This window comes from Mytilus galloprovincialis, chromosome 3 (genome assembly GCF_965363235.1).
Source record: "Mytilus galloprovincialis chromosome 3, xbMytGall1.hap1.1, whole genome shotgun sequence".
Lineage (NCBI taxonomy): Eukaryota > Metazoa > Mollusca > Bivalvia > Mytilida > Mytilidae > Mytilus > Mytilus galloprovincialis.
The window spans coordinates 21,199,808-21,210,933 of NC_134840.1; the positions used below are offsets into that span (position 1 = coordinate 21,199,808).

The 11,126-nt window shown below is 30.4% G+C and overlaps 1 long non-coding RNA gene across 1 annotated transcript; it reads left to right on the top strand.

The window, feature by feature from the left end:
- Positions 1 to 5,287: 5,287 nt before the first annotated feature.
- Positions 5,288 to 10,671, top strand: LOC143066351 (uncharacterized). The gene is made up of 2 exons (XR_012975570.1): positions 5,288 to 5,507; positions 9,887 to 10,671. It is a non-coding gene; the product is annotated as an uncharacterized LOC143066351 (long non-coding RNA).
- The last annotated feature ends 455 nt before the right edge of the window (positions 10,672 to 11,126 follow it).

Consider the following 11,126-nt stretch of genomic DNA (forward strand, 5'->3'; position numbering starts at 1 on the left):
AGCTTTTGATTTTCAATTTTATTGAAACTTTTCGTTTTGAATTTTCCACGGAGTTCGGATTTTTTGAGATTTATCTTTTCAAGGCCAGAATATACATTTTAAATTCTTCTCCCCTTCCCCTAAATAAAATTGTCGTACTTAAATATATACAATAACCTTATTACTCGCGGATGTGCTTTTTAATTTCTCTTAGTTTTAAAATTCAAACATGAGGCGTTTACATTCTACTTGAATGCCTTATAAATAATTTATGCTTTTTGTTTATTTTGAAATTTCTTTTTCCACTGAAATTTCTCATAAAGGTTTCGATAAATATCATTACATATTTCATCAATTGAGCAGCATAATTTGCCTCGTTTCCCACAGATAATATTAAAAAAAGTCTATGCAGATGATAAACTATCTGTATAAATTTGAATTGGATTGCTAATAAGAAGCGGAATCCCAGTGTAGATGTGGAAATGACTTATGTTCTTATTAGCATAGATTTTGTATTCTCAAATTCAGAATTATGGTTTCTTGATTTATGAGTCTAAAGTACGATTATCATTTATGACTGCAAAGTCAGAGCTTTCTCCTTCAGTTTTTGGTTTTGCTTGCTACCTTGTTTTATATCTTCCAAGCGATTGGAACATTGGTAAATTAATCTTGCCGAAAATTGGTGTGGTTAAATTGTCTTACTAACACATACCTCAAATCCCTGTTGATGGATAGAGTATATAGATGGTATAATATATTAACGGTCTTCAATAAACACTTACGTTTAAATCATGAGCATATAATTCATTCAAACTGAAACTAATCAAACAATCCACTATCCAGTCTCAATAACTGATGTCACTGTTCTCGGTTGTAGGCTTTCAGCACACTTTTAACCAATTGTCCAGTCTATTTATTTTTTACATTTAGTCGTGTCATTCCTAGATTAGACTGTATTTCGTGGAATTGTAATTACCAGAAAATAACGGAAATATTTGCGTGATGGGAAATTGACTAAAAGAAATACAGCAGGAAAAGCTTATCAGATCCATCAGGATGATGCTTGTCAATTTAAACTAATATTAACAATTACAATAAACGTTTTAAGTTGAAATTCGAATAATCTGTGATATCGATGTTATTTGATAAACATATTTTTCTGATAAAACATGCATCAATATTTAATAATGCATTTTTTTATGATACATAAAATCCTGAAATGTAAGAGTCTGATTCAATATAGGAACTGAATATAAAGTCAAATTTAGATCCTTATGACTTTTTTTAATGAGATTATTCTAGTAACTTTACTAAGTTGTTAAATTTCAGTTTTAACGACGGTCAATAATGTTGCATTGAGATTTTAGTGCGTTTATCTGGTCGATGAGTGTCCGTTGGTACGTTTGTATTGAAGAAATATTGAAAAAAGTCACTTCTTTTTGTTGTTGTGATAATATATGAAAATGAAGGGAAAAAAACCATGTGAGACAGAGATATGCCCTACTAAAAGTAAACTCCATGGAGTAGGTGAATCAATGCAAACAATCTTTTAATCATATGTATACAACTTTCTATTCTCATTGAATTGTTTATTATTCTTGACAACCTATTGATTTACATAATATAATTTAGTAAAATAATGAAAGAGAATTGATTTGATTTAAGAAAACTTGTATTGTTAACTATCATTACATTTTAAAGCTATGCTAAACTTGTATGTTAGTTATTATCTGCATACTTATTTTAAACTGTATTTGCATGAAAGAGTTTTTTAAATGTTGGGTATCACCACTGTTTCCCCGTCGGCCACTTATCCAAGGACAACTTTGCTAACAAATATATATTAGTATCGTTGTACAAATCTTAAGATATATATGTTAAACAAGTAATGAATATATAACAAAAGGTACAAACACAGTAGTTCATAAAACAAAACCAGGCATATAACAAACTACGTCAGATGCGGATTTCGTCTATCCAAGACTCACCAGTAGAGCTAATAGGAAGTTTGAAGGTCAAATCAAAAGTTGAAGAGGAAAAAATAAAAGCAACATGAAACAAGTGGTTTCAAAAATAAAAGAAATGACATAAGTATAGTATACATTTAAGTAGTAACGGTAATTGTTTTTCATACGACGATGCAACATATATAAATGCGCTTACACTTTTTACTTTTTTTCTTTGCCTTAACTTGAGGAACTTCTGAATATGTACAATGGCGAACATATCATTTACGAGAATCACTGTGAGTATCTCACTAGAAGTATGATCTAATTACACTTCCGAAATATTTGAGTTCATCCCTGTGGTAACACCGTCCAACACTTTTCTCGTATAATTTTAGTTTTCGAAGAATCCCTATGTTTGTCAAGTTTTTTTTTCTATAATTCTTCCACAGATTCTATGACATACATGTCTACTAATCGTGTAGTCAAAAAGCCCATATTTCCTATGTGTTCTGTTCTGCAGGTGGACGAGTCAAGAATGGCGAGATAATTTTCAAAATTAATGAAATTGATTACATAGAATTTTGTTGTGTAGTAACATTTTTTTGAAATTTAAATCAAACGAATACATCAGCAAGATCTCGCTATTTGTTTTAATTATCTTTTAACATGATTAGCGTAATTGAAAAAAGTGAGATGTATGTGACGTCTTATCATACATGAATTTAATATCTTTAACAAATACAAATACAGTTCTTACTAGAGGAATAGATACCGCTATCCTACCGGAATACACAAGTTCACCTCTTTTCGATGGGGTTTGGGTTTCTCGATATTAAATGTTTTGATAATTGTTTTGTCGCTAGTCGTCGTTTGTTCGGGTTGTTTTCGAATGGCTATAGTGTCTTAATCTACTTTTACGAACAATGTTTTTAAATTACAATTGTTTAACTAATATATTTTAACTTAAACGTTGAATTTATAACAAATTTTCTCTTAAAGAGATAATCTTTTCTAATCATTTGTTTATCGGCATATATATGCATTGTAATACTTTTAAATTTCTTCTATTTTTACCGTTCTTTTGAGTTGACACATGTGGATCTTAAAGGACTTGTATAATACTTTTAAATAATTAATTTAAAAAAAAAAGATTTTTAAATTGTGCATGCATTTAATGGAGGAGAGATCAAAGTATCTCTCATCTCTTTTAAGGCAGGAATCTAAAATATTTGTTTGCTGCTTATATCGGATGTATAATATGTTATGTACAATATCAGATAATGACACTATTAAAAACTATTTACTAATTTAAAAAAAAGTAAAATCACAAAAATGCTGAGCTCCGAGGAAATTTCAAAAAGAAAAGTCCCTAATCAAGTGGCAATATCAAAAGCTCAAACACAATTAAACGAATGGAAAACAACATTCATATTCCTCACTTGGTACAGGCATTTTCTTATGAAGAAAATGGTGGGATGGAACCTTGTTTTATAGCTAACTAAATCTCTCACTCATATGACTGTCGCATCAAATTCAATTATATTGATGTGGGAAAAAAAACCCAGACACAATAGGTAAAAATGTCAAAAATCGGGGTACAGCAGTTAATTTTGTGTTATCATCTTAATCACTATAAAGCAAACAAATGTAACAAGGAAGCACAAAAAGCATTCATCAAATGTGACAACCTCATTCACTGCTTTTTTATTAAACGATTTTATATATCTATGTAAAATCCACCCGTAAAGGATTGAAAGATTTTAAGTACTGGGATCGAAACCTAACTCTGACAGACACATGGTTAGATCAACATTAAATCTGACGTAAAATCACGCGTTTGACGTCACTCAGGTAGATATTAAATAATTTTGTCGTTCAAAGTATGAACAGAATATAGTCTGTAGTTTTCAGAATTATCCTCTGCAGAATCTTAATAAGAACTTTTCCTTGTCCGTCTTGTCGCTCATCTATATATAGATATAGGAAGATGTGGTGTGAGTGCCAATGAGACAATTCTCCATCAAAATAACAATTTATAAAAGTAAACCATTATAGGTCAATGTACGGCCTTCAAAACGGAGCCTTGGCATAGACCAAACAACAAGCTATAGAGGGCCCCAAAATTACTAGTGTAAAACCATTCAAACGGGAAAACCAACGGTCTAATCTATGTAAAAACCGCGAAACGAGAAACGAGAAACACGTATAAATTACATAAACAAACGACAACTACTGTACATCAGATTCCTGACTTAGGACAGGTTCAAACATTTGCAGCGGGATTAAACGTTTTAATGGTACCAAACCTTCTCCCTTTTTCTGAAACAATAGCATAACATCACAACATAGAAAAATACACGATAAAATATCAATTGGAAGGCTTAACTCACGTAAATTAACACACTATGAACGAATAAATAAGATATATATGCTTATTATGAATGTCTTCTAAAAAAGATCAAAGAAACACAAACGGGCATATAGACAAAGCATAAACAAATATCAAAGACAAGGATACAAAAATTATCAAGGAACAATAACATAACGGCGGGATGTATAAGTACAGAACCACGTCATATGTATCAAAGAAACACAAAAAGTCATATAGACAAAGCACATTAGCAAAAATGAAAGACAAGAGTACAAAATTATAGAAGAATAACACAATGAAGGGATGCATTAGTACATAGTCACTTCACATGAATATCACAAAGAAACACAGACTAAAGAGTAAAAGTAATATTAAAAAAAGACAAATAAAAGAATACTGTAACACGTTATTTAGATGATAAACAACGCCAGTACGCAGAATATATACTTCAAGACCATCGTGTATTATTTGTAAAGTTGATACGGACTATTTATCGACTTACTTACTTACTCACTTACTGTAATGGTTATATTTTTTTAAAAATCATTAACACACTGGGAAATCTTTCACGTCAACCAGCTTTTAAACCAAGGCTCCCTTTAAACTCTGATTGTAGTAGTAAAATAACGTAATGACTTTAAGTTCAATAAAGTAATTTTTCAAATTATATAGTACGCTCAAATGATATGTAGGCAAGATTAAAAATCTGGCAAAATGGTACATAACAGAAATATCGACTTCATTTTGTCTATGTATGTAAATACTGTTGCAAAGTCTTCCTTTCCAACCTTACAAAATGAATGCAATTCTTGTTTATACATTTTAAAACGTATAATTAAATTTGTAAATGTATTATTTTTAAAGTTAGCATGCATCAAACTGGTAAACCATCCTCATTATTGAAATTCAATTAAAAGGTTTTTTGTTAAATATGTAATGCTCACATAGCATCCAAATCAAGTGTTACAAAGGTAATACAATCTTTATAGTCAGCATTCAAAAAAGGATTTAAATCGTTATTTCGATTTTGTCTCTGACAATCTGACAGATTCGTGCATATTCTGTTACAAGTAGGTTATGTCGTCACAAGTGTTTATTCATTTCTAATGCGGTTTTTATTTATAAAAAGATGGAAATATTCTACAAATCTCTGATTATTGCGTACTTTACAATATATCTTGTTGTTCTATCGGACACTTCCAATACTGGTAAGTTAGGATATTTTTTCTCTTTGAAAATGTAAACTAGAATGCTATGTATCAATAGCAAGGGTGTGCTAAGATAAACAACAACACAGTAAATAAACTCACCATAGATACCAGATTTGCATATTTGCACACCAGACGCGCGTTTCGTCTACATAATGAAACCAATCTAAGTTCCCAATAAATCAATCAATAAAATTCCACACGAAAAAGATAAGACCAAATAAAGAAACAACAGCGCATGACGAAAAAGGACAAGAGCAAACGAAACACTGAAATTCTAGAAGTTGGACAGTCCGAAACATAAATTGCTTTTTTCATGTAGTCCTGACGATATAGAAATTGTTTATCTCCATTAGTAGATCTTCAGTAACTCAAAGTTAGCGGCTAGTATATCATGCGTATTGAGGATATGTAGCAATCATTAAAAAGCAGGATAGGGGTCAGATTACACAGAGTAGAGTTTAGATAGATATTTTACAGGATTTCTCTCACACTGGTCAGTTCGAAATGAAAGTCGTATGTTTTCTCATTTTTACAGAATGTCAACAATCTACCATGTTCACTTGATTTAAAGTCTGGAATTACAGAAAAAGTTGCAAGTGAAAGGACTGAAAAAGTTAAACTGCCAGTAACTTCGTGACATCCATTTTGAACCAGATTAAAGAATCATATCAGTTACCCCATATAAAATCTTTTGTCTTCTTATAATGAAAAAATGTTTTTCAACAAAATTAGCAACTTTTTTTAAAAAAAAACCGGATTTAAAGTATGCAAGAAAAATTATTTGGTTCAGTGCCCATATTGATTTTGTGCTAAGGAAATGAGATATGTGAATTAAAAAAATTGAACTAATAAATGAATAGATTAAATAGCAAGTTCATTTTACATATGGTAATACCGACGGTGCAAAGGTTGTATAGCCAGCCAAGGTCGTTTAAAAAATTTCCATATATATACATATGTTTATTTGATAAATATTTTGAGGATTGCGCGTATATTGGTTTGCTTCGTTTATGAGACAGTGTAATATATACATCACTTGTTTGTTTTAAAACTACGAGAAATTAACAAGCAGGTATGAAGAATATAGACTTAAAGGACGACAATTTTATTTTTTGAGAGGGGAGAAGAATTTGAAATGTATATCTGCGCCAGGTAAAGATTGAATGTTCCGATAGAACATATTTTAATGAATTCCTTAATATTGATCAACTTTGTCATATTGTCCATTCATGATAAAGTACTAAAAACAAGCGAATGTTTATACTAGATTTATTCATTATCTAAATAGATTCTTCACACAATACTCATATTTATTTTCGAATAAACTCCCGTGCCAGTAATATATTCGACAAGGAAGACTTAGTATTACTTTTCTAAAGCTTAAAACTTGCAAAGATTCAATAGAGTACAAGGAGTATCGTTCTCATACAACATGCAAAGATTCAATAGAGTTCTGAAAATATTTCTTATACAACAAGAAAGATTCAATAGAGTTCTAGGAATATCTTTCTCATACAACAAGAAAGATTCAATAGAGTTCTAGAAATATCTTTCTCATACAACAAGAAAGATTCAATAGAGTTCTAGGAATACCATTCTCATACAACAAGAAAGATTCAACAATGTTCTAGAAATATCTTTCTAATACAACAAGAAAGATTCAATAGAGTTCTAGGAATATCTTTCTCATACAACAATGAAGATTCAATAGAGTTCTAGGAATATCTATCTCATACAACAAGAACGATTCAATAGAGTTCTAGGAATATCATTCTCATACAACAAGAAGATTCAATAGAGTTCTAGGAATATTTTTCTCATACAACAAGAAAGATTCAATAGAGTTCTAGGAATATCTTTCTCATACAACAAGAAGGATTTAATAGAGTTCTAGGAATATCTTTCTCATACAACAAGAAAGATTCAATAGAGTTCTAGGAATATCTTTCTCATACAACAAGAAAGATTCAATAGAGTTCTAGGAATATCTTTCTCATACAACAGGAAAGATTCAATAGAGTTCTAGGAATATCTTTCTCATACAACAAGAAAGATTCAAAAGAGTTTTAGGAATATCATTCTCATACAACAAGAAAGATTCAATAGAGTTCTAGGAATATCATTCTCATACAACAAGAAATAAGGAAAGATAAAAGGTTTTTTCTTGACATCTGGGTTTTCAATATAAACTCCATATATCTTTCTTGACATCTCGGTATTCAATATAAACTCCATATATCTTTCTTGACATCTCGGTATTCTATATAAACTCCAGGAATCTACAAGATTAGAGAAAAGCAACCAATCCTTAAGAAAGAAAAAAAAAAATAGGCTAACAACTTAAATAATATACCTTTTCTTACATTGATTTTTTTTTCAGTTGAGTGATCAAAATTAACTTTTGTTTGAAATACTAATGTATAAAATTGGAATCTTTTAACGTGAATTGAATGCAGAGTTTTAGACTGGCAGAAAATAAAAGCAGCACAACTAAATATGGACCATATTAGTTAAATGTCATTGATCATAATTGATCATAATTATGAAGAAAAAAATCCATTTACCTATTTTGAAATTCCTAACCAGTCAAAACAAGTTAAAAAAATTCCCAAATTCTACCATCACTGTATGGACACTGGTGAGTGATCCACTCGATGTATTTGATTTTATATATATAATTATTAAAAGGACAGTTTAAGGTCGTTATGGATTTAAGATAGATAATGAGATTTCTCTACCCCTCATAAATAATTTCTTCACTTCTATTTCATTTTTTTTCCATTTGTTTTGTGTGTGTGCGTGTGTGTGTATTTGTAAATTAATATATAAATCTCTATATTTACATACGTTCATGTCACAAAATGGTCACAATTAATATGCCTCGTACTACTTACAGTATTCTTCAAAATATCAACCAGTACTGTAAATCAAATGAAATTTTGGGTGCTGGTAGGATATAAAAACATCTATCCCCAGACAAAACTCTGATATAGACATAGAACACAAAATGTTCTGAGTATTTTTTTTTAAGATAGTGGGCATCTATTTATCATCTGTCCAGATCAAAATTCTTCCATTACTTATGTTTAAATGGATTTAAAAAATCAAATAATAGAAGAACAATATTTTTTCAAATAAAATTTTATCCATCACTTGTGTTTAAATGAATTCCATAAATTAGAAGGAGTCATTTTATTTGGCCTGAAGTTTCAATGTCGAATAACATCAAAGACGAATGGATGGTACACATTGTTTGTCTTCGTTAGAAGATACGACGAGGTCAATATTCGGATAAAAACTTAATGATAGTATAATAAGAGATGCAAAATTACATTTTTTTTACATAAAAAATTTTTAATGTTTCGATTCAATAGTTATGAAGGGTTACAAATACAAAACTCAGACTCTGTTGTATGAATATCACAAAGTATCTGTTTTGCTAGGAAACATAGGTGCATAATGTCATTAAGCACTGAAATTTTATTAGAGGCATCAAAAGTTGAAACATGGAAATAAATTTATAACAAAGACGTAGGAATTGTCAGTGCTAAATGGGATACACATTTTAAAATAAATTTTCTGATACTCAAATTTAACTGTTGATAATTGCACATTAACACTACGTTTTATTATTTCAAAGTAGTTATTCAATGAGATTTATATCGCATGTTTAAAGGAGTATTGTTTGTACGAATCTTATAATCAATGCAGAAAAGTTTGATTGAATGTCATCGGGGTATACGTTTAAAAATCAAAACGAAAAACAAAGTTTTTGTTAACTGTATGCATTTAGCAACAGTAAATGATGATTAAAGCATTGTATATTAAAAACAACATTAAAAACCATGAAATAAAATAATTACTTATACAAATATATACCAGGCTTAGTCTCTTGTATGCCGGATGCGCGGTGCGTACACAAAAGACTCAACAGTTACGCTCCAATAAAAAAGTAAGAGCCAAATGAAGTACACAGTTTTAATAAAAGATCAATAGCTCTGAAAGGTTTTGCCGAATACAGCAAATATAATACTTTCTTGGGGGAACCTATCCTTGCAAAAATTTTAGTAAACTGTTGATTTTTTAATAATGACTATATCAATGATAGTTGATGTCAATGTAACACAAAAGTGCTGACTACTGGGTTGGTTATATTATAGAGGATGAAACCTCCACAAGGAGTGAAATCAAGCTAGTGGTTGTACCTAAAGTCATCATATATACCAGGCTTAAAATTGTGTATTTTTTATCAATTTTTCATGCCTTACTCATTCACTCGTTTTCGTGTTGAATATATTTGAAATATTGCAAGTGTTGTTTTTAAGCGACCACAAATGATAATCATATAATCAACTCTTCATTTGATTTATTTGTAGCGTGTTCGTGTCCCTGCAATACTGTTGGTAGAACCTGGCAACATTTACTCAGTTTAAATATGACGGAAGAGGAATTAGTTATTTACCTACATGAATATCTACAAGACCTGCAGCAAAACATTACTATTGATCCCAAAACCACGTCTTCATACATCAATTCCAAAACCTCAGCATCAGACAGTCGTTCTTCCTCTGCTGTAATTGGCTGGTTCGGTGGAGTAATGATGTGTGTGCCAATAATTCTATGTCTGTGTTCAGATTTCTGCCGATGTTCTCATATCAAGAAGTCTAAAGAAGAATAATGATACTATAGATAGGTTTGTTTAGTTTTGATAATGATAGAAACTGGTTATGTTTTGAACTGCACCATGACATGAAAAATAACAACAGCAAGTGAAAAGGAAAAGAAAAACTTATATTCTGTTGATTTTTAATAAATGTACTCCTATCGATCATTATAGAAGGAATACTTCGATGATACTTTGTTTTTCTCTTAAAGAATCGATTGCAGATACCATGATTTACAGGGTCATTCATATAAGATAAATAAAGGCAACAGTAGTATTCTGCTGTTCGATGAACTACTTGGATGATACTGGGGTTTTCCTTGATAGAATTGGATGCATATGTTAGAATTAACAGGATCATTTTCGAGTAGACAAACAATTAACTTCGAGTCATAAAATTAACTCTTTTACAATTTCACGCTTGAAACAAGTATTATATAGTTTCTCTGCAAGGAAGTTTTGTAAAAATTTACAATTAAAACAACTATCATAAATGCAGATTATTTTTATTATTGATTATAAAACAGAGAGGAAAAATACTAAACTACATTATTCAAACTTATAAGAGGAACATTCTCGGACAACGCCATGGCAAAACAAGAAAAAGACCAAGTATACAATACTTAATATAGAAAACTAAAGACAGAGTAACATGAACACCACCCAAATTCTATGTTCATCTCAGATGCATTTGAAAGGTAAACGAAAACTGCTCACCACGTGGCACCCGTTGTGTTGCTCATGTATATATGTAAGTACAAACTCGATGATAAGTCTGGTTTACTTGTGTCCTTGTAACAACATGTCTCTATTAAGGACATCGTTATAGAAAAAGGCGAAGGCAATCCCTGGAAAATCGTACAAACTGAGAGACAAACAGGCGTTAAGGGAATGTTGCTATATATAAATTGAAAGTTCATAATTGGGAGACTAAAATTACCTCTTTTGGCATA